Source organism: Caloenas nicobarica, chromosome 2 (assembly GCF_036013445.1).
Source record: "Caloenas nicobarica isolate bCalNic1 chromosome 2, bCalNic1.hap1, whole genome shotgun sequence".
Lineage (NCBI taxonomy): Eukaryota > Metazoa > Chordata > Aves > Columbiformes > Columbidae > Caloenas > Caloenas nicobarica.
Window position 1 is genome coordinate 16,390,190 of NC_088246.1, and position 23,996 is coordinate 16,414,185.

At 37.9% G+C, this 23,996-nt stretch overlaps 1 protein-coding gene across 2 annotated transcripts in view; it reads right to left on the reverse strand.

Annotated features, from left to right (window-relative positions):
• ZEB1 (zinc finger E-box binding homeobox 1) overlaps nucleotides 1-23,996 on the reverse strand; it is a 122,363-nt gene that overhangs the window by 30,928 nt on the left and 67,439 nt on the right. The window lies entirely within an intron of this gene.

The window sequence follows — 23,996 nt, forward strand, 5'->3', positions numbered from 1 at the left end:
CTGATAGGAATTTACTCATCTCAGTAAGAAAAAAAGTATATGATGGAATATGCATTGGAATAATTTGAGATCAGGTGGCGACAGCACAGAACTGCACTAAAATGAGAACTAATCTGTAATCTATAATTCGTATTACCAGGATCTGGAAGCGTACAGAGGGATGGATGCTTTGAACCTGATCTGTTACAACCTTTTCTTCAATACTTGCCAGTGGTCACTATCTTTTACGTAGTCTGCTCCAACGTTTTTACTACCTGACTCTTTTATACCTCTGCATACTTAATCCAACATTCTACCTACTTCCAAAGAAAAAAACTAACTATTTGGAATTTGTGAGTTAACACAAACTCCCTAGAATTTTTAATGAAGTTGACTCACATAAACAAGACATTTGAGTTGTCTGGATTCAGTATCTCAACATGGAAAACGCTGGAGATCTAGAACCGGTGTGATATTTTAGAAATCCTACTTCTATTAGCTCTTCCAAGTTCTAATAATAAATTCTGAAAACTTATCTGAGATACTGTTAGGAAAAAAACCCTCTGATTGTACAAACCGGAACAACTCCTGTGCCCTGTGAAGTGCATTCTTGGTTCACAGATTTCTGCTCTGACAGCCCACAATCATCCCTTGGAAACTATTTACTCTGTCGGCTCAACTGAAAACCTGCATCTATATATTATTTTGCGTTAGCCTTAAAAATATTTAATCAAAATATATTGCAAAGGCGGAAACCTGATAATTTAGCATTCAGTATTTTATATTTAGATTTTGGGGTATACTATTAATTTTATTGCTACTCCCAAATGAAATGTCATACTTCTGCCTCTCTGCTGATAAGCTGCCCAGTATCTTTAGTAAAAGTTAGACCTTTATGTTTTTTCCACATTTTTCCTCTCAGTTTAATATATACATTTGAAATTAATAAGTAACTTGCATGCAATAATATATACAGAATCATGTTACCATCTGAAGCAGAAACACGGGGAAGAGCTTAAGAAAAAGGAAGGCACATGTTGATGCTCTTCTTCCCATTTCCAGGAGGTTTTATCTCATGGAATTCCTAAATGATACGTGTTGCCTTCATACCTAATAGATTCATTTTCTATGAATTTGTCTAGTTACTCTTTGCATTCATGAAAATTTTGGCATCTACAGTATTTGGCAAGCAGTTTCAGAGCTCTGTGTTGGTGGAAGAATTAGTTTGTTCTGTTGATTTTGAACCTGCTCTGCACTAGATTCAGGGGGTGCACCCAGATCCTCCCGACTCGTGCCCTCTGTGCTGTTCATGACTTGATGAGCTTCATTGCACAAACCTGCTTTCCAACATGAAGAGTCTTTGTCCACTTGTTATTCATACAGAAGTTGCTCCATTGATCATTTTTGCTTCATCTCTCTGGTCTTTCTCCCATTGCATCCTTGCTTATGTGTGGGAGAGATGACAACCTAGAACCGCACAGAGTATTCAGGATGCACACACATCATGGATTAGAACAGCGGCATAACAATGTGCTGTTTTCTTCTTTGTCTCTTTTCTAATAATACAAGGAATATTCCAGGACTTTTCCTGACTTCTGTAAGTAATGAAACTGTATTTTCTGTAACCCCAGAAGTGCTGTCCCTCGATGGTAACAATCAGGTCAAAATCCATCACAGGATCCTATCCTCCCTCCATATACACTGCTTTACTTTTATTTACCTGGGATTTTATCTTGCCTGACTTCTGCTTGGCTATTTGCAAACACTGTCATTATTTCTCTAACAAAAACAAGTAATCCCTAGTGAAAATATTCAGTGCTTCCCAATGGTGTGACAGCCTCCACCAGGCAGCGGGGTGACGTCCCATAGCGTGACAGCCAGCAGTGCTACAGAGGGGAAAGGAGGCAGCAGAACACCTCACGTTAGGCAGCTTGCTGAACTCAGTAAAAATACACTACACTGAGATCTCGTTATGTGGAAGGTGTGTGGAATCTGTATTATACTCTTAATCAAATCATCTAAGAAAACAAAAACAAACAAAAAAACCCCAGCAAAAAAACCCAAACCAAAGTGAAAACAAAAACCTAAAACCACCCTGCTAGAGATTAGTTTCTGAAATAATCGATTTTAAATTTAATTTAAAAGCACACTTGTAATTTTCAGAAAACTCATTCTGCTTTTAAGAGCAGTATATGTGCTTCAACTGTGGAGAACAGAACTATATTGTATATATAAAAGGTTGACTCACTGCTTACTTGGACATACACACATGAGCCTGCTCACAAAGGAAAGGTGGAACTGGATTCAGTCCTTCCTCTGCCTGAAGGGATCAAACATCTCCCACGAGTGTTTATGTAAATATATGAATAGTCGTAAAAATGTAAGTTTAAATATTTAAACGTACCAAGCACATTTCTGATAATTTTATTTAACTAATAAAAATATCTTTCAAAATGTTTTTACAACTCTTAACTGAATGCTAATGTCCACTTGAATGCAGTTTGAGATGCATTTTGATTGAATACTCTGACATAATAAAAACCATGCAATTCAAGAATCTGAATATACACGAAGGTATATAAATCATCTCAATACACATGGATTATTTACTCTTCTGATCAACTCAAAGAAACTTTGATTTTAAAATAAATGCTTTGCAAGTGGACTGCATACTAAAACGTGGCCTAAATGCTGTCCCAAAAGTGAGACTGAGTGTCTGGCTTGGCTTACACAACACACATTAAAATCAACAGTGCAAACACACATTTTCTGCTTGTCAATTTTAAATCATGGTTTTAAAATCAATCAGTATTTGACATTAAAAACAAATTGACCCTCAGTGTTGAATTTTTCTACTGATACGGCAAAGTCAGGGGCAAAGCCTGATGACTTAAGTCAGGACCAGTTCCCCAGCATTAGGGTAATGGTGACAGCTTTAGCACTGGACTCTGAGACAACATATGCGATACCTCGAGCAAATCTGGAAAATATTCCAGCCTCAGTGATTTCATTTCTACGTCGAGAGAGGTTCTCCTCCCCCTCTACTCTGCCCTGGTGAGACCGCATCTGGAATATTGTGTCCAGTTCTGGGCCCCTCAGTTCCAGAAGGACAGGGAACTGCTGGAGAGAGTCCAGCGCAGGGCCACGAAGATGCTGGAGGGAGTGGAGCATCTCCCGTGTGAGGAAAGGCTGAGGGAGCTGGGTCTCTTTAGCTTGGAGAAGAGGAGACTGAGGGGTGACCCCATTAATGTTTAGAGATATGTAAAGGGTGAGTGTCACGAGGATGGAGCCAGGCTCTTCTCGGTGACAACCAGTGATAGGACAAGGGGCAGTGGGTACAAACTGGAACACAGGAGGTTCCACTTAATTATGAGAAGAAACTTCTTCGCAGTGAGGGTGCCAGAGCACTGGAACAGGCTGCCCAGGGAAGTTGTGGAGTCTCCTTCTCTGGAGACATTCAAAACCCACCTGGACACCTTCCTGTGTAACCTCATCTGGGTGTTCCTGCTCTGGCAGGGGGATTGGACTAGATGATCTTTCGAGGTCCCTTCCAATCCCTAACAATCTGTGATTTTTTTTGCTGCTTGCCTTTGTTCATCTGATCATCAGTTCAATTTAGGGTTAACTTAGTCCCATATGCACAATTCCATTGGAACAGGACAGTTTGGCAGTGTACTACTGAGCAACCTAGCAGCAGCTCCAGGTTTCCCAGCGGGGCAGACGTGGAGGACTTTCTGCCACCAAGGTGCATAAAGACAGACAGCAGAGCCAGGCTGCTGCTGCCACCTCTGCCCGCTGCTTTGGTGAGAGCAGCCGGGGAATCTCTGCTCCTTCGGCTGCTCCCATTCAGTGGTGCTGCAGCCAGCTACCTGCTTTGCCTATGACTAAGATGAGTTCTGGGCAGAAGAATATATGTACTCCCTCTATCCCTCCCAAACTATTCAAACTACATACCTAAGGCATTAGATTTTATGTCTGTTTAATTTCTGGGATGCTGAGCCCAACACTGAGTCTGGAGAGGGATCCAAAACCAAGTCCCACTGACTGTAAGGGATTTGTAAGAATGGTGGGTTCTGACGGCAGGGACAGTGAGCTTGTACCCACACTGACAGGCAGGGTGGTGGAAGAGAAACAGAATTACATGGTGGAGCTGCTGACACCGACGACACAATGTTCACACTTCTTGTTTCCAAGCAGTCTCTTAATAAAACTACCTCTACTCTGGTCTTCTGGAGTAAATTTTTGCTAGTGTCTGAACACACTTAAGCATGCTCCCAGAGCACTTAAAGAAATGGCATGCTCCCAAATCAAAGCACATTGAGGACAATCAGAAGATTCACTTAGAAAACACAGTTCTAAACTGAATTAAGACACTGAAGGATGTGCATCTGCAGCCAGACACCTCTGGGAAGGATACACACTTCTTGCCTGCAGAGTCTGGAGAATAAAACTTTCCATTGCTCATTCCACTATAAAAATGATCAAATGTGTGCGCCAAAATCTCAGCCTGTATTGAGGAGGGATCTCTCAGGTCATACGCCCTCTTCCTCCTTCCTGCCAGCAACCGGGTCATATACTCCCTTTCACAGGTCATATCCTCCCTTTCACAATTTTCTTTTTGAAAGGATCAGTCAAATACTTTACAGACTCCTGACTGCAGGACATACCAGCAATTGAAAGGAAAGCTATACGTGGTCTTTCCAGACAGACATCTGTGGTGACAGATGCTGGCCAGAACCAGTAACCACCATCTGTTAAGGATGAAAGTGGATGAAGTTGTGTGACAAGTTTTATGGGTTGAATCCCATACTCCTCAGAAAGAGTCTGAATCTGTACTGCTAACAAACACCCTGAGAGAGAAGCTGCAATAGCAACACAGCAAAGCCTGAAAAGGACATTTGGGAGAGAGAAGAATGATGGCACAGAAGACACGGATGCCAGTGAGTACCCAAATGACTCAGCACTGCTGTGTGGGATTGAAGATGAGTGAATGGCAATGGAGCTCTAGGACTGGTAACAACCTGTCATACACAGTACATACAGTCCAGTAAAAAAGAGACCACCATCACCTCCTCCCTTTGGGATGCTTCTTGAGTGAAACCCTTTTTTTCCAGGCTCTTGAAAAATCTTAAGATCATAGGCATGGTTTTTCCCATCTGCAGTACTGACGGGCATCATCTCTGAACATTGCCAAGCATTATCGAGTAGGACGACCTGCCCACAGCAACCACATGTGTTTAGGTAACTCCTGAGACTGCAGATGACAAGCTCAGCTGTGGACACTGGTTTCACGCTCACCAGAAACGATCACCAAAACTACACGGGCAGACCACTCAACAAGGGGCCTGAGTACAGGGGACCGTTGGGTCACCAAATGGGAGCTCTTAAGGCACCACACATAACTTATAGTGTTAACTGTCCATCACCTGAGAAATACAAATCACAGCAGTTGTATACTGGGATGCTATAGAAGCCTTTCCTAGAAACACTGGCCTCCAAATGGAGCCTACTTTGAATGGCTTTCCAGCTGCTGTAATGGTGCCTTAATGCTACATGTTAAATGTCTATAGAACTTATAAGGGCGGGAAACAACTTTAAAATCTACTCCAGCGCTCATATGATAATTTATTTGCATGTAGAATTGACACAAGTCCAGAGATGGGAAGCAGAGAGCACACAGAAAAGTGTTTCAAGTATTTAGTCTTGGTCCAATAATGATTTTAAAATACAGAAAATATACGTTTATGTATATATACTTACACATACATACTTAAATATGTATTTTCAGATTTCAGAACTTAAAATTAGATTTTGAAATGTATACCTATACCATCATATAAAAACAATATAATTTTGAAATATTTCTCTTATTAGGCCTACATCAGAAAAGTAACTTAAATGTCATTTTCAGCACACTGCTTTGAGACTCTTCATCACTCTGCAGCTCTTCTGTGCTAAAAATGGAAGCTTTACGGCTTTGCAAAATGAAGGCTTTCAGTCTTTTGGTGAGACAGAGGGACATGCAATAGTAATTTCCCTGTTGGGTTTGCAGGTGATCACGCCTTTTCTAATGAAAATGCTAAGTATTGTCTGAATGTTCTCTCCTAGTCTCTAGATTGATGTAAATTCTACACACACATAGAAAAATTATCAGTGGCAGCAAAATTTGAAAAATGGTATTACTACATGGTGCTTATCGGTTTGGAAATACTGAAATAGCCCCATAAGAAAAAAAAAAAATTAACATTCAGAAACAAGACAGCCAACGGTGTATGAGAAAATTAACTGTACTGTTTGCCTATTATCACCATTGTACAAGCCCAGGTTGCAGAGCTTCCTGCAGCTGAGAACTTCACTCTGTGTAATTCCATGCCAACTGCTGCTGTCAGGAAGTTTTACAAAAACTTACTTTAAGTTTAATATTTTAAGGAAATACTTACAAAACCTTAGAGTAGTGAACAGAAAGAACCATATTCCCTCTCCACCCCTCTGCGTTTTTTTAAAAATCTACTAGAAAAAAAAATAATCTCAATAATTTTTTTGTGGCTTTAAACATCTGGCAAGGGAGAAGCCACACTGGTTCATTTTTGTCTCTCGCAGCTCTCCCATTTTCCATGCTGTCCCTCAGGCAGCCTCACAAAATGCAGAAAAGTGTTCACTCATTATAGGTGACAAAACCTCTCCTATGAAACATGGAAGTTTTAAAAAGTATTCAAATTTGTAAATGCATGTGGAAAAAATAAATATCAAATAGGAGGTAGGAATAGCAATGTAATATACAGGCAGGAACTTTTGATTAAATCTCTGCCCATTTTTTTTTCTCCTAAAGAACACACATAATTTTCCCATAAAATTATACCAACAAATACAAAATAGATAAAATCCTGATGTTTATGACTTTTTTTTTAAATCTGAATTTTCAAATAATATATTATGGGGACCAATTCCAAACAGGTGGCAACGATCTAGTCATTCTCCGCTCCAAATTAAAGAGGCAAAAAGTAGAAACTTCCCTCATGTCTTATTTCATCCCAGGTAAGTCTGCATTTCTGTCACCAGTATTAGTTTTATAGTCTATCATTTTACTCAGAAGACTGGAAAACCCAACCTACACATCCGATTGGAGTCCCTCACAGCCAAGTACAGCCTGACAGCCGCCACGGTTTGCTGCCTCCGAGACAACTGAGCATGGCGATCATTAAAATTAAGCATGAGATATATAAATATCTGAGAAGCCTTCATCTTTTAGTGTCTCCAATTACTGAACAACTAGAAATAGTAAACTAATCTGAGGAGAGGCTGGGAGCATTTCCATGGGTTACATACTATGTAATTGTTTTACTCTTCAAAAATTATCTGTCTGCTGGTGACTGTACCACTCCGTTGTATCTTCAAAATGCTTTATTTATACGATGACCACACTGTTTCTACACAGTTCCTACTCCAGATGCTTGATATTTTTTTCCTTTATAAACTACAGTTGACACGTTTACAGAAATTTATATTAAAATTTCATAATATTGGTGATTTTATATAACATCATTATCTAGGTTTATATACAGTAAATATTTCATGGATAATAAAAAGACTGAAATACAGGAGTACCAGTTTGGCTTATAAAGTTTTGAGATCCTCTTAGATACAAGGGAGAAGAATGATACTTCAATAGCCATGTTTTATATACAATAATAGCCTATTACAGCAATTCTTTCTTGCCCTCAAAGTTTTATGACTATCATAAGGTGCCACTGGAAAAGTCTTCAATATTAAGAAAATTATACACATAGTAGAGATATCACTGTAATGAATCACATGCCTTATGAAGCCTTTACTTTTTTTTCCCTCATTCCTAAATTAATAGAACAACAAATTATGCAACTTCCAACAGATGTTGCATAAATACAATTTAAATTAATAAATAATGGAAATAATTTTTTAGAAAGTATAATTTTAATTTCATTTCATATTTCACAACATTTTTTCTTAACCTCTAATTTCTTAAATATACCTCTTGAAAGAGAGCTAGTTCATCAAATCCATAATGGTCAGTTACTTATTCTGACTATAGGTTTAAACACTCCAGTATTCAAGTAACTCCCCTGGCTGTTCCCTGCTTGCGACACAAGAAGATTCTCCCTGCTCCCCCCCGCCCTTTAAATTTGTCTTTTAAGTTGACAAGCTACATTTTCTCTTCACTCTGATTTCATGTAATAGCAGGAGAGTATTTTTAATGGTGTTCCAGGTTTCAGTTTTCAAAATATGGGTCCTGACTTTTGGATTCAGGGTAACTAGTTTGCAGAGATTACATGTTATTATCATGACAGATTGTTATATCAAATATTCCTAATTCACTTTTCCTGAAAATAGAGATTACAACGAAATGTTAGAATACCAAAATGTAGACAGACACAGCTTTAGCATGTAATTTGGATGTTCTGGTTTGCTTATATTGCTTTGCATCTTGAGTAACATGAGTTTATTAGGCATGCACATAATTTTTTGCATTTATATTCACAGCTAATCAACCAAAACACTGGCAGTAGAAAATTACTGTCTGGGAGTGGTATGACAAGTTCCAAGTCTCTTCAATTTTTAATTATCTACGATATTTTTACTATATACTCTTTTACATTACAGATTTTTCGCATTACTGATTTTCAATTATTTTAAAATATTAAATCACTGACCATTTATATACTTTATTTGTGTGAAGTGGGAAATAAAGCACCACCTAAATTCAAAGTGTGGCTTATTCATTTTGCAAGATAATGAACAGGTATCATTCCCAGGAACCTACTGCTGTGTAAGAGCATACATAAAGAGACAGTCAAAAAATAAGCAATGGATTTACAGTGTTTTACTGGATTTCAAGGCTAGGCATTCCCTGGTGTTCTATTTAAACAGGTCTCATCCTGGTCAAATGGAAGTACAAAGATTAAGGAAAAGGTTAATTTTCAAAGGATGCATTCCAGAGGGATAATACATGTTGCCAAAATGACAACAGGAAATTACATGATAGTGCATTTTTACACATTTAAATAAAACTTAGTATATTTATACAAATCAGAATGAAAGCAAATTGATATTTCTGACATTATGTTAAGGAAATAAACATGTTTTGCCTTACTAACCCCTTTGCTTCAAAAAGCTGTGAACATAGTCCACAGCACACTTTATGATAGATACTTCCAAAGGCAAGGTTGTTAACTTATTTGAAACTGTATTCCGGATTTGTTCAGTTCCACTGCTGTACACAAATTGTTCACAAACAGCTACTAAATCTCCCTGTGAAGGCAATTATACCCAGATTTTTGGACCAAGAACTGGACAAAACAGCTCTTCAGCCCCCACATCAAACAATAACCCTCATCTAGTCATCACGATATTTTACATACATAGCACATGCTTCAGCAGAAGTGGGGTTCAGGAGAAGGCATGAGAAGAGAACACCTGAGCTTCCAGGATTGCACAGCTGTGCTGATGCTGTAGCTGCTCCCCCATCAGGGAGAGACAGAGATTCAAACCAGCATTGAGAAACTGCTGCACAAATGATGAGAATATATGAGACCCTCTTGCTGGAATACAGACTCACAAATGCTCTCGAACACAAAGAAATACTAGATGTAGGCACTAGCCTAAATTAAAGAAAAAAACAAAACTCATTCACTTCTCAATAGAACTATTTAGAAAAACTAGCAAACTAACAGCTGTACCAGCAAACTATTTCAGACTGTTTTCCCTAAGATGTGGAATAGCATCCTGAGGAACCAGCACTGTTGGCCTTGAAGAATGATAGTGTATCTCTCCAAAACAGTTTTAATGAATAAGAAGATATCTTACAAAGCCAGAACTTCAGAGCAGACATAACATGATGACATTGTATTATCTGTCTGAACTAATGTAACAGAAAATGCTACTACTAAGGAAAAAAAAGATCTTATAATCTTAAAACTATTTCAGCAGTGAAAATATTGAGTGTATACATGACACCTAGTAAAGCACCACGCACGGCTCCCGCTCCTCCCTCCTTCCCTTCCCCAGCACTAAGCCACTTGCCAAATGGCAACCAGTGCTTTTAAGCTTTATGTTACACCAATTCAAGTTCACTCTCATATTTCTGAATCCTACCAGCAACTGCGACTCCTATCAACTACTGAGAATTTGTATAGTAATCAATGATTAAGAAAAAAAAATTTGTGTGGACTTCACAAACAAACCCAGCACCAGAAGAAGGGGTTACGATTGGCACAAGGACAAGGATTTCCAACATTTTTATCTAATTTCATCCAATTTAATGAATCTATCTAGTTTAAAGAAGTTTAAAGAAAGCAGCATTTTTCCAGTCCAAAGAGAAATAGCTTTCTTTACTAAACACAACTACAGTAATTGGTTCTGTAACACGACCAAGATTCAGAAAAGCTATTCTGTCCATCGTTCTCTGCTGGGCCCCTGGAGAAACTCCCTCAGCTGCTTTTCTTCATTCAGCCTCACATTTGTGTCTTTATAAACTCCAAAGAGAATTATTTCTTAAGCTATTACAGATTTTCCTGTCACAAAAAAAAACCCCACAACCCAGGGGCAATCTAATCTTTCGTGAGTTTGCTGCTTTTTTTTTTTAAATATAGAAAAGTGATGGAAGATTATCTATAATTATTATTTAGAAGGGCAAATGAAGTGTTGGCACAACATAGTAGAAGTGAGAACTGAGAGATTTTGACATTCTTCAGTTAGTGTAGTGTTTCTGTAATATGAGCTGAATGAATAGTAGCTAATAAGCTAATGCTAAAATCTTCCTTAAATATTCATAATTACTTTTTATAGTATGCAGCTATATGATATACTGAATTTCCAAGAAAGCATGCACTCGTGTTCGTACAGGATCAATACACAGCACAGTAAAACTTGTAAAAGGTTCCCAACAAATAAATATTTTTTAAAAAGAGTCCAGAAAATGAAGAGGATTTAAAATATCAGTCCACAAAATACAACTGTGAGATTTAACTATGATATTGCAATTTACTGTACAGCAGATATGTTCCAAGACTTGTTAATGGTGATGAATAACTGTGTTCAGTTTAGTCCAACACCTCCAAATTCTCGCTGTCTACACAAGGATGAAGTTAAACATTTTGAGACTTTAATTTAAAAGAGCTTATCTGTTCTATTTGACATTGAAATTCATATGTAAGGTGAATGAACAGCAATAAAGAAGAATCTAACAAAGGATCAACTACAGAGTAGCTTAAATAAAGAGAGCAGTTTCCAAAAAAAAAAAAAAAGACAACCCCATATTTATACATGTAAATGACCTGACATGCATTACAGGCATTCTTAAATTTCATTTTGCTGGCCTTTGGTAAATGAAAGGAAAAGACAGTAAGAAAGTAACAAAGACGTGCCTGATTTCAGATGAATACTGAGGAGGACAGTAAGACACATCCGTGAGTCACTTCAAGACAGAGAATTCCTCTTTGCAAAGGCTACTACAAAAACAGCTGAGCGCTAACAAACCAGATAGGAGGGTTTGGCTTAAAAAAAAAAGTTTTGGTTGGGAGGCAAATTATTTTCAAGCTTATTGTATCTGGTCTCTTATGAAGAGACAGAACTTCTAAAAAGAGAGGAAAACTTTGAAATGCCTTGTGAATTGTTTTCTACCGCTTCACAGCCAGCCTCTTAGAAATTTCTCAGGAGCTATCTGGTTACAATTACAAGCCAGAGAGATATTGAGGATAGCAAGGGCACAGTGTTACCTGTAACTATTTTAGCTTATGTAATCTTTTACACACAGTATTTCTATAGCAGATTTTAGTTTTTAAGAATCTTATTTATTCTATCGGATCGGTCCAACTGCAATTCATTGATATGCAGCAAAAAGGAATAACAGCAATAACAACAATGCTAATAAATAGAAAACATTTTAACCTAGTTATTCGATTTGTGAATCTTAATAATGGATAGTAGGCTGTTAATATCTCAGATATTAAACATCTGTAGGCTTACAACCCTTTATTTCCTAAGGGAAAAAGAACAAGGAACCACTGAATTTGAAGAAGAATGAGGCATTAAAGTGTGATCAGACCTGACTTTTGGATCTTCTGAAATGAGAAATGTTTTCAAACCTCTGATAATTTTTCCAAGATGATACCCAGACCAATTTTAAAGGTCTGTCTAATCTTCTGTTTCTCCTAAAAATAGCTGAGACATCTTTATGGTTACAAATATAACTAAAATGATCATGGTCTCCTGAAACAATGAGGATCAGGGAAGGGGCTACGTCAACCCGTGACTGCCTCTGCAGAGGAATTGAGTATTTTGAAAGCCATGATGACATTAGAGAAAGGGAGGTGCAGGGAAGTGTGTTGAGGATTACAACACAGTCAGTGAGCAGAAGGCTACGCAGAAGTCTCTGAATAGGAAATCAACATGCCCATGAGACACAAACGGCCAAAATGAAGGTAGAAGGATGAGATGAGTGATGTTTAAAAAGAAAAACCAGAACTCTGCAAGGTAGCCTGACAGAAATAGCACTTCTGGGAAGGGCAGGAGTGCAGGGAAAAATATCTGTTTCCACCATGCTGAGAATTGTGTGGAAAGACTCCAGGTCTGATGGTTGTCTGAACTTTCCTTCAATGCAGAAGGTGCAACACTCAAAGGTGTTAGGGCCAGTGTGAAGCAGTTGAAAATATTATCGTATATACCAGTTACAGCCAGATACATCCATACTGCTCTTGGGATCCAAAGTCAGATCAACAACTTTTCTCAACTCATGGACTGTTAAGAAAGAGAAGTATTAGGATGAACCTTCGTAGTTAAAAATACTGTGTAGAAGCTTGAGACATCTGTCGTGGACTGGTGAAAACTGAGAGATACATCTATGAAATCTGTTCCCACAATTTATTTTTTTAAAAGCTCAACTTGAGATACGTGAGGTGAAATAAATATTCCTCCCTGAAAATGAGTCAGTAAATTTACCCTTGCCTTCAGAACACCCATCTTTTTGCAAGCTGATATAAATGACATTTTGGTTCTTTTTGGAGGACGAGCAAACTAGAGAGATAAAGAACAAAAAGTTAAGAACAGACTCAGAAGGCTTCACATTAAAGTTTAAATACTACATGACTTACAAAACTCTTCAGTGTAAAAGTGAAAATCAACTTGTTTTACCAGTTAAATTTAGATCAATTAGTAATCACTAGGAAGCAACTAGTTTTGGCCACTGCAGGCAATCACTGTGCTCTGGAAAACAGCAGCTGTAAAAGGTATTGTAACAATACATCATCTGGCTCACTTATGAGGTCTGTTGATTAACAAACTCAAGGCCACACAAGTATTCAGTAAGGAAAGGGGAAAAAAAAAAAAAAGCAAACATGACGGAGTAGAGCGGGTAATTAAACTTTTCCAACCTCAACGTTACTACACAGTGCACAGAAACACATGTGAATATTCCCCACATTTGCTTGAGTCCAGGTTCCTTCTCTGACTTATTACAATGTCATTACCACTCATATCCATGTAAAACCGTTAAAAACCACAAAAGGAACCAAATTTCTTTAACACAAAAATGATTTAAACTCTCTATGACTAGGAGTTTTGAACAATGACAGGTGACTCTTGAGTTATAAAACTTTCACGCTGGCCAGGATGATGAAGAATTCAAGATAACTCCACTAAGTAGCTAGTGAAATCGTACTGCGCCTGCTGACCATCAATACATAGCGTATGGAAAGGACAGCAGCACTACATTCCCAAGTAACACGGAAGTCAGGTTAAAAATACAAGAGGAGGTCAGAAAAGGTAGGAACCTTGAAAAAAAAAAATTAGACATAAGAGTAAATACGAAAGCCTATGTTCAATTCAACAGCAAGATCTGGTAATATTATTATAGCTGAAACAGTACAATCTTACGGCATTTTTTCTGAGAATAAGCTATAAAAAAAAAAAATCAGTGCAATATAAAGGATTTTATGTATTTAGAAAAACTTACGTAGTTCCAGAATTTTATTCTATTTTTTTTTAAAAAAAACCTAATTCTGCCTATTTTGCAAAGCTACACACTCTTTTCTTCAAGCCACATTATATTCAGATTCCTTTCTCCGGGAGAATTCCCAGGCATTTTGACTGACTACCTGTGGAAACTCAGAGCTACACACCAGCCAAATCCCGAGTGGAACATCCCGTGCATTTTGGGCCAGCTAAAGCAGAGCAGTGTTTTGAGGAGGGTGAGTCAAGTGTTGTTATCAACCAGAATGGCCAAAAGAATATATTGTCATCATTTGAACACACCTAGGAAAGAGCATCCCTGCTCTGTAAAAAGCACAAGCTAGTTCTTAGGAACAGACTAATCTTACAATACATTTATTTAAACAATATGTAGATCTCATCCATTAACTCAGTGCACTCGGAATACTAATTCTGCACTGTCTCACTTTACTGCCTTATGGGGTAAAGCCTGTGAAATGATGAGTTGACACTTACAGAGATCCTGTCAGATAGCATTTTGTTAGTAAGCACTTATTCTATTAAAGAATTTTTAAAGGATCTAACAAAATTATAAATTCTTTCTATAATTCTACTGTGATTTGTACCAGTAAGCATCGCAGTGCAGTCATACCAGTAACATGTTCTTAGTAATAAGCAAATATGAAACAATTAATTTCTGCATCACTTACTAAACTCTTTGAACAAACAGTTCTGATGTGTTCAGTAAGATTCAGAGTATGGCCAGGCTACTACTAAAAGAAAACACTGTAGTGAAGAAAAATGACTACCAACTTCTGGTTGCAAGGAACTCAAGATGCACATGAAAATCCTTGCAAATTTCTGACATATCCGCTCCAAAATAATTTAAAATGTCTTATGTTTTACACTGTCACCATGGCATGTACAGACCTACAAGGAATTATTCCCATAAAACAAGACACGTGAGTGAACAGGGGCTTTAATTACTGTTCACCTTTAAAATGGGTCCACTAGGTCAAATGAGATACTAGTAACAGCAGACAATAAGCCATAAAGTTACTTGTGTTTATCAGCTGTATGGATAAACATTGAGTATTATCTGATTATCAATCTTATCTACAAGCTCATTGGTATCGATGTATGCTGTTACAAAAAACTGAATTACTTCAACGTGACTTCCAACTAAATAAGCCACAGTCCTTTCTTGCTTTATTCGTATTTTTGAATAGCAATGAAAAATGTACCTGATCGCCATTCTGGAGTTAGAGAGATTTAGAATCCTAATCGAAGATCAAAAACAGAGACCAGCCTTTACTCTTGTCAGAAAGACTGATGTCTGACTGCTTGATCAAATTCGTTTGGAGCTACTATTTCTATAATCTGATTTTTCCAAGTAAAAATGGATTTGTTCACTCTTATTTTAAATAACAATACACTCTAGACGGATCATTAGAGACAGGGTAAGCAATTAAGTAACCTTATGCAGTTAAAAAAATACTTTTAAAAAAAATAATAACAAAAATGTCAGCCACATATACTTGTTCTACACACTTGTCAAAATGCAGTTTCCCCTCAGAAAAATGAGGTACAACTGAGCAGCATAAACGTTCTAACAGTGGTTTAGTAAACAAGGAGCTGTCAACTTCCAATAAGCTATTATTCACACCTCTTTAATCACTGCCACAGAGTCGATTATAAATAGCCTCATACATTTTTAAATAAGGTCATTCTGAAATGAAACAACAAAGAGGGTAGTAAATATTCCAGTACATAAGCAATTTAAATTCTACAGCATAACAGAAGTGCGCGTTCTCAAATATTAAGTGTAAAGAAAGCCAACAAAACCGTTTATTAACTGGTGCAGTGTCAGATGCGCAATCTGTGTGAGATCAACAAAACCAGCTCAATTATGTGACAGTTTGCAAACAGATCTGAAAGAAATGAAACTATTAAGACTTGCCCATAAAATCCAGATCCAACAGCATTATTTACAAATATACACTACTACAAATTAAATTAATACAATACATGCATTGTGTCAGTAAATCTACTACAGAAAGATTTTACACAAACATGAAACAGCTCCTCTGTGCCTTCCCAGAAGCAAAAGAGAAATAAACAACTTATATAGGACTCTGATTCATGAGACCCTGTTTTCTACTTTTCTGAGATTTTAAATAATTAGAAATGAATACATAAAGAAAAACAAGAAAAGAACTGCACAAGTAGGAGCGGGTTCTTATTTTTTCCCCTTTTCTCTAGTTTTTCTCAGGTTCAAGATTACTTGATAAAAAGATATTACAAGATAATGCTAATATCAAATCTTTACAAATTAGCTTAGGGAAAAAAGGTAAAAATTAGAAATATTTATAATTATACAGAATTTTCCTCAGAAATATTGTAATAATTTCAGATGTTAATTTGACAGCAATTTAAATAAGTTAATTTAGCACTACCAGAAAAAGAAAGAATTGGAAGACAAAAATAACCAAACAGTTCTCATCTTACTGACCCCCTACTGAGTTGTTACTGCGATAAGTACTGGAATGCTCCTTCCTATTACAGGTTTGCGGGGGTTTTTTTTTGTAACTTGATACTCATATTTGTAGATAAACACCTGTGTTTTTTCAAAATCATGAAATAAATATCTCCTGATACATTGTGCTATATCCACTCAAACATCAACAGTCCTTATTGCTCTGTTGTGGACAGCTAATTCCAGAAAACCGTTTCCATGATTAGGTGATCCCAATACCTCCCCACATACCTTTCTGAGGTATTGAACTCTATTACAATTTAAGCCATACTTATTTCTTAGATGTAGCTCAAAGGCATATTGAGCGTGACGTAAAGTTTATTTTGTTCATAGGCTGCTGTGCATCTGATTCCTAAAAACCTAACATTTCACATGAGCAGCAAACACACCTAAACCTTCCTAGCTAGAAACATACCTTAATATTACAAAGTCATGTTTAAGTATTGATGCATTTGGACAGACCCAGGTTCATTCTGCCTGTGCTCTGTGTTGGCCATGCCCAGAACCTGTATCCCCACAGCACCATCCCCAACCCAACATCCCTGCTGTGCTTTCTTGCCTTCTCATGTTCTCACCAAAAAGCAAGAGTGACCTCCTGGGTAAAGGGCATTCGGATCAGTTATGAATTTCATAATTATCAAATCCTTTACCTACACCCATGAACACCCTAGAAATCAGTGTAAAGGATCCACTGATGGCTTGTCCTCAGTCATTTCCACAGTAAGGCAGTACTGCTATTCTATGTGGCTATACCTTCTAACTGGATTCCCATGTCCTAAATAAAGCATATTACAGCTGCTTACGCAGTGAAGGGATAAAATTGCAGCTGACCACAGCAAGATCTACATAAAAGCAAGGGATTACTTCAAGAAGCAAACTTTGCTATTTCAGTTCCCAGATAATACAGAAGTAGAAAAGGTTCGGGTGTCAACAGGCATCTCAGAACATGTTCATTTCCATGTAAGTCATGTTACTTTTTTCTCTAGTTCAGTGTCATCTCCCTAACAACAGCCTGTACTGAATACTTCAAAAAGTAAAGATACCAATAATACGTTGGGAGAAAGCTTACACAAAGAAACTCTCCTTCTCAGCCTTAACACCAAAGTCTGTTTCACGTCCCAAAGCTTGAAAATTTTATTTTCTTGGGTGTACACCCTCCATCTACCTTAAGTTCCATAATTCATTTCTAACAGCTAGGACAGTATTCCAGATAGGAATTTCCCTATGTCAGGGAAATGGATGATTGACTGCATAGAAACTCTTTTTTTTTTCCCTCCAAAAATACGCACTATCTTATATGCTTTAAATACATCATCTGCATTCATTGATAAACCACCCCTGATTCCTCCATTCATTTGGTAGAAGACAGTTTTTTCTATACTCTCATTCTAACAACTTCTGATAATGACAAAGCTTCTTACATGGTGTTTACAATATGCTCACAACCAGTGTTTTCTGGAAGAAACAGAGTCAATTATATGTGATTTCTTACTTGCAGGTACATTTTGGGAGGGGGAGTTTCAAGCTCTTAATATTGAGAGGACATCTTCATTGAACTATCTGCAACAAAACAGAAACCTTTCTTCTCAGTCAATATAGAACTAGGTTCGTAAGTTGGTAATTGCGAGAAAGCAGTTTCAGTGGTTGCTGCAAGTCTCACGAGAGTTTGTTTTCAGCTGCCTCACAACGTTGGAGAAGCCATGGAGGAATATTAAGTTCTGATAAAAAAAAGAAAGAACTGTGACACATTTCCCACCACAGTCAGAGAGCACAGTTCAGATCCACAAAGCACAACAAACCGGAGAGGTGACAAGTCTGAACTGTGAAGATGTTTCAGGACAAAGTTACTCAGCACCATCATCAGAGATCAAGAAAGTTGCAGTCCCATAGTGACACTCTGCTAGAAAGTACAAAAGGATCATGGAAACAAAATTGGTCAAATCCCATGACCTTTGGGTACCAATAACAATGTTACATATTCCTGATACCAAAAAAACCAAATGTACCCTGAAGTACAAATGGGCCTAGAGCAAGGTGAGCCCCAAAACCAATGAAAAGCAGAAAAGACATAAAACATAAGGAAACTATACTTGTTATTTATATTCATTAGTATTAGAGGTGACCTCTATGAAGAGTAAAAAAGAAAAATACAGTTTAAGGTTTATAAAATATATATAAAAATGCACATATACATATATATTTACACACATACATATAAATAACTATAATTATTTATGAAGTGCCTAACAACCTTGAAAAGCATTGCTACCTATTTGACAGTCAGCTAACCTACAGAGGACACAATACTATTGTAAATCCTGCAAGGAGGACCCCCGCTCCTTGCTGTGCTTGTACTCCAACTATCTGAGCTGAGAACAGAAGCAGGAGTGGAGAATGGAACAACACAACAGAAAAGATACAACTCGGCTAAGAACCAAAAGACTTAAAAAGAAAACCAACTCCCACATGACAGAAGATTGCTCAATGTTAGGAACACGACACACTAAGTGGAGAAGAATGTGATACACGTGCACAGATGAAAGCAGAGCAACGGCTACGCCTCTATGAACTGTAAATGAGAACGAAAACTGATACTTATATAGTAAAAACTTCAAAAACTAGCATGTGGGCAGCCCACATGAGATGAAATCTCATCTATCTCAATTTAAGTTTAGAGATAACATTCCAAAAAAGATCTTGGGGCACACACAAAAGGAATCTGCACATGAACATGAATTCACTGCAAGAGGAGCACCGCTCAAAAGCACAGCCTTCCTTGTACCATAATATAATAAAATTATTTTTAACTTATAAATCAATGCTACTAATTTAAGCTAACCTATTCAGGATAAACACACAAGCTGGTTTGCTGACCTGCTTATGAAAAGCCCTCCTTCATTTCTCACTTTGGACTCGTCTTGCTTCAAACACTTTCCATCAGCTTACCTGCTCATAGCACAGCTCAAGCCAAGCTGTTGTTATTATCAATAACATATACTTATGCCTTGCTAAATGTCTATCTACATCAAAATAAGTCATTTGGTTCAGTTTAATAGATATACTAATACAAATTACATAGAATTAAATAGTTGAAGGACAGGTATATGTCTCCCAGTCATGATGCAATGCTTGATTGAGATATAGTATGTCATCAATTACATTTTAACATACTTGTGCTCCATTGGACATGGCATCAGGGGAATCAGTAGTAAACAACATCTAAAATTATGTTTTGTTGTTTAATTTTCCTCTTCAGTGGCCATGCAAACAATGAATTTCAAACTTTTTTTTTTTTAAATAGAATATATTTGGTGCTTCCAATGGAGTGTGTGTACTCTGACAGCCGTCCCTTCAGGAGAGGTGGGCTGCCCTGAGGAAGCGCTTATTCCTCTCCAAGACTAAGTGGAATGAAAGTAGCAGGACTAGCCCAGATTTTAGCATCTAAAATGCTGACAACTAATTAGCATAGGTGACTCTTGCCCACTATGACAAAGTACCTGGGAGAAGATACCTGGCAATCACCTGAAGGGAAACAGACACCTTTAGGATTAAAGTGTACTTGGACATCCACCCAGGAGGTAGCAGGTAACCAATGTGTATCAGCAAACTGAGATAACTTCCCTCGCACAAAATCCATCCAGCTTTCAGTTTTACCCCTGGTTTTCTCTAACATTCTAATTTAAATATATTCGGGAAAAGATGTTGAACTTCCCCAACGTGCAGAAATTGTGAGTGCCGCCTGCAGAAAGTATGAGGGGAGACAGCATCAGGGGAGAGCAATCCTGGCCAAGTTTAGCTCATTAGCAGCTACTATAAAAGACTGACACTATTAGCATCACTGTGAACCAGCCTCACAGATAACTCAGGCATGCTGTGTACTGCACAGAAGTGCCTACCTTCATATACAGACTCTTCTGCAAGCAGAAGTGAGCTGCACCTCCCCATGTCCCAACTTGGCCTGATAGAAGCCGATGTCAACCCAAAACCCTCATAGGTGTCGTAGCATCATGTTAAGCCCAAGCAAACCCATCCCGCTCTTTAGTCTGGCTTATTAGGTCAGGTGTGCTGTCAGAGATATAGATCACCCATTTGAAACGAATTCAGAGCAGTAGCACAGGAAAACTGGAGTAAAAAAAAAAAATATGTAACTGAGAATAACCTCTAAGGATTTTTTTAAAAAGTCAAGATTGGCTAAGAGCTCTGAAAGCTTGTGAACAGCAGCCACTCTGGCTGCAGGTGCAATTCTCTGGGTAGAGAGCTCTCTTCGTAAGCCAAGATTTGCCACTCCAAACCCTCTCCAGACAAATTTACAGCCTGAAAGAGATACAAGAAAACAAAAAGGTGTCACCTAATCTTCAGTTCTGAACTTTGCTGTTCTACCCTGAGCACAGGCTAACCTGGGTTGTGCAGAGCCGCTCTGCACAACCGGCCGCGTGGTGCGTGTCAGCCGCGTCCAGCTGTCCTGTCACACCGAGCCCGTCCTCTCTCAGCTCACCAGCGGCGAATTTCTGAGAGAATTTGTAGTTTACCCTGCTGAGCAAAGGAATTAGAACGATGAAAAAAGGATCAGTGACAGAATGGCTTAATGTGGTTCTTGTCAATAATCTGAAAAGATGAGCTAGTTGTCAGAGAGTATCTATGGGAAGGTCCATTTTGCTTTTTAAAGTCATTCTGAATTAGCTACACACTGGTGCAGCTGGTAGGTCTGTCGAGAAGCAACACGACAGGGCACTTTTTTCCTACTCTGTATTTTAGAAGTTATGTATACCCAGGTCCATATTTCAATCATTCTCAATGCCTAAGATGAAAATACATCAAAGGGTGATTTCTATACCCATTTTAATTTTTTAAACTTATTATTAACCACATACACTGGAGGCATACTACAAAAAGCTTATTAGTAGTGGGAAATGTCAGTGAATTTGCATTTAATATACAACTTCCTGGAGAAACACTGAACAACGTCAGCAAGTGTTTTAGGATCCACACAACCTGATTGCACAAGGAACATAAAACATGACATTGTTATGAATAAAAAATCACTACAATAGTAAAAGTAATTCCTTTAGATCAGGGGTGTCAAACTTGTTTTCACCCGGGCCACATCAGCCTCGCAGTTGCATCAAAGGGCCGAATGTAAATTTTAGGACTGTATAAATTTAACAACTCCTACATTTATATAGTCCTAAAATTAAATTCAGCCCTCTGAAGGCAACTGCGAGGCTGATGTTGCCCTGGTGAAAATGAGTTTGACACCCCTGCTTTAGATGAAGGCTCAGCTCTGCAACTACACCAGAGCTTCAACTAATGTATCAAAAAAATATTTCTGTTCATTAACCTAATAAAATATTTCAGACAGTAAACCTGATCGCAACTTTTAAATAATCAGCTACATTTGAAATTACTTCATACGAGTGGAATTTCACAGGTTCCCTACTTGTTAGGCTTGCAAGGTATAATGATAAACCACATTCACTTTCAGAACATAGAAAAGCATGTTTCAGAGAAAGACAACTTTTTCCGCCTTCGCTTTTTTACAATCATTCTAAAAGAAAAGGATGGTCTCCTTTGACTAAGGGCAAAGAAAAGCGTATATTTACAAGTGGCAGTGAGTCTCTAACCTCTCCTCACGCAGCCCACGGGAGGCGAGGGCTGTGGACACAGAACACGACGTTCCCTGAGGCTCTGCCAGGACCAGGAAAGGTCAGAGCCGGAGCTCCAGCCTCCCGCAGCTCCCAGCCCCGCCGGCCACCCCAGAGCGAGAGGGGAGAGGAGAAGGAGGCAGCTCTCCCAGTTAAGGGCTCAAGAAATCCCAGGACAGGTGGAGATGGCAGAGTCAGGAGAAGTTTAGATGAAAAAAAAAAAAATCCAGAATCTACATCCATTGGTGTGTATTTCTACATAATTAATTAGCAGCTTAGACTTTGTTTTGTACTCATTTGGCAGCCTTGTATACTTAGATTAAAAATCGTTCTTAAGACCATCCTTTTACTTCCTCTGGTGGCACTTTTTTAGGAAGTAGTTACGTGGCAACTCCTCCGCCCTCAGGTTAGCTAACCAAAATCTGTGCACAGAAAAACCCCATTTAAAATGTTCTCTAAAAGCAAATTTGAAATAGTCACATTTAAGCAAATAACAAATAGGTCTGAAGGAGAGAAAAAAACTCTCATAACACAAAGTCAACTTTAAACTTGAAACTAAGAATTTATCTTAGAGATTAGAAAAGAAGAAGTGGAAAGGTATTTTTGCATGGTACCATGTGAAATTAAAGGTTTTATTTCAGAAATGCTTCTGCATTAACTTCAGATCTTAAAAAACCCGATTATTTTACAACTTAACTAGAAAGTTTCTAAAAATAGATTAATGATAAAAAATTCCACAAGAAACCTTTTTCCTCCAACATCAGTAACAAGCAGTTAACAGATCAGCAGCCAGAAATGTGCCATCTGCAAGCTGTGACAACTACATATTATTTCCAGTAGTGTAATATCCTCTGTACTCCAATCACTAGATCTTTCTTATTTCATCTAACTCCATAGTATCTCAATAACACATTATCGTCACAAATCAGCATCAGCTCCGTGATTCAGAGCATCTCTGCAGGAGTGGCTGAATGTTGGACGCCACGTACCCTCCCTCTCCTTGCCGTGCTCTCCGCCACTGAACACCCAACATGTGTGCACGCATATGCCCATAAATTTAGAAAACAAATCATGATAGCACTTACAACTCTGAAATCACAGGTAAGAGACCAGAAGAAATATTTAAATTTTCAATGTTTTCAATAGTAAGGAAAACGAAACTCTCCACAATGCTGCTCTTCAGGTGTAATAGCAATATCGAGGCAAAAAGGAAATCACGACCATCACTTCAAAAGATAAAGATACAGTCTTTACAGCACTTGCTAGGAGCCAACTGTGCATTCAGTAACACAGAAGTCATTTCAACACTGAAAAAATGTTTTCTGCAATGAATAAAAGAGAAACAGAGATGGTAAAGTATAAGCATGTGCATGACTAAAATAAGAAAATTTGACATTTTGTCTGGGACATCTTTATGCTTCAAGCAGAACAGGAGAGTGGCCAGATATTTTTACTTGTGCATATCTTAAAAAATGCAGTGTTTGTCTTCTAATGCTCACCATTTTTAGTTACCTTAGAAAACACTTTAATGAGCTTCAAAGAAATTAATGTTACAGAAATCTTACACCTTCTGTTCCAAAGTTAAACTGTGAGAGACATTTTGTTAATGCAAAGACTAATTTCAGTTGTTCCACAACATATGAATGCAATATCCTTACAATGATTTCATGATATAATCTGAAATCACTTGAAAGGAAAAAAAAGTACATAGTTGCATATTGAAACCCTGAGACTTAACTCACTGACTGTCGCTCTCTGAAACATTTAGCGAGAGCTCACTGAAATAGTGTGTGGCTTTTGATGTGACAGTACAACCTCATGGGTCGGCATACCTGGGAAAAATTAAGGTTTCAACCATATTATTCCATTCCAACAAAAAG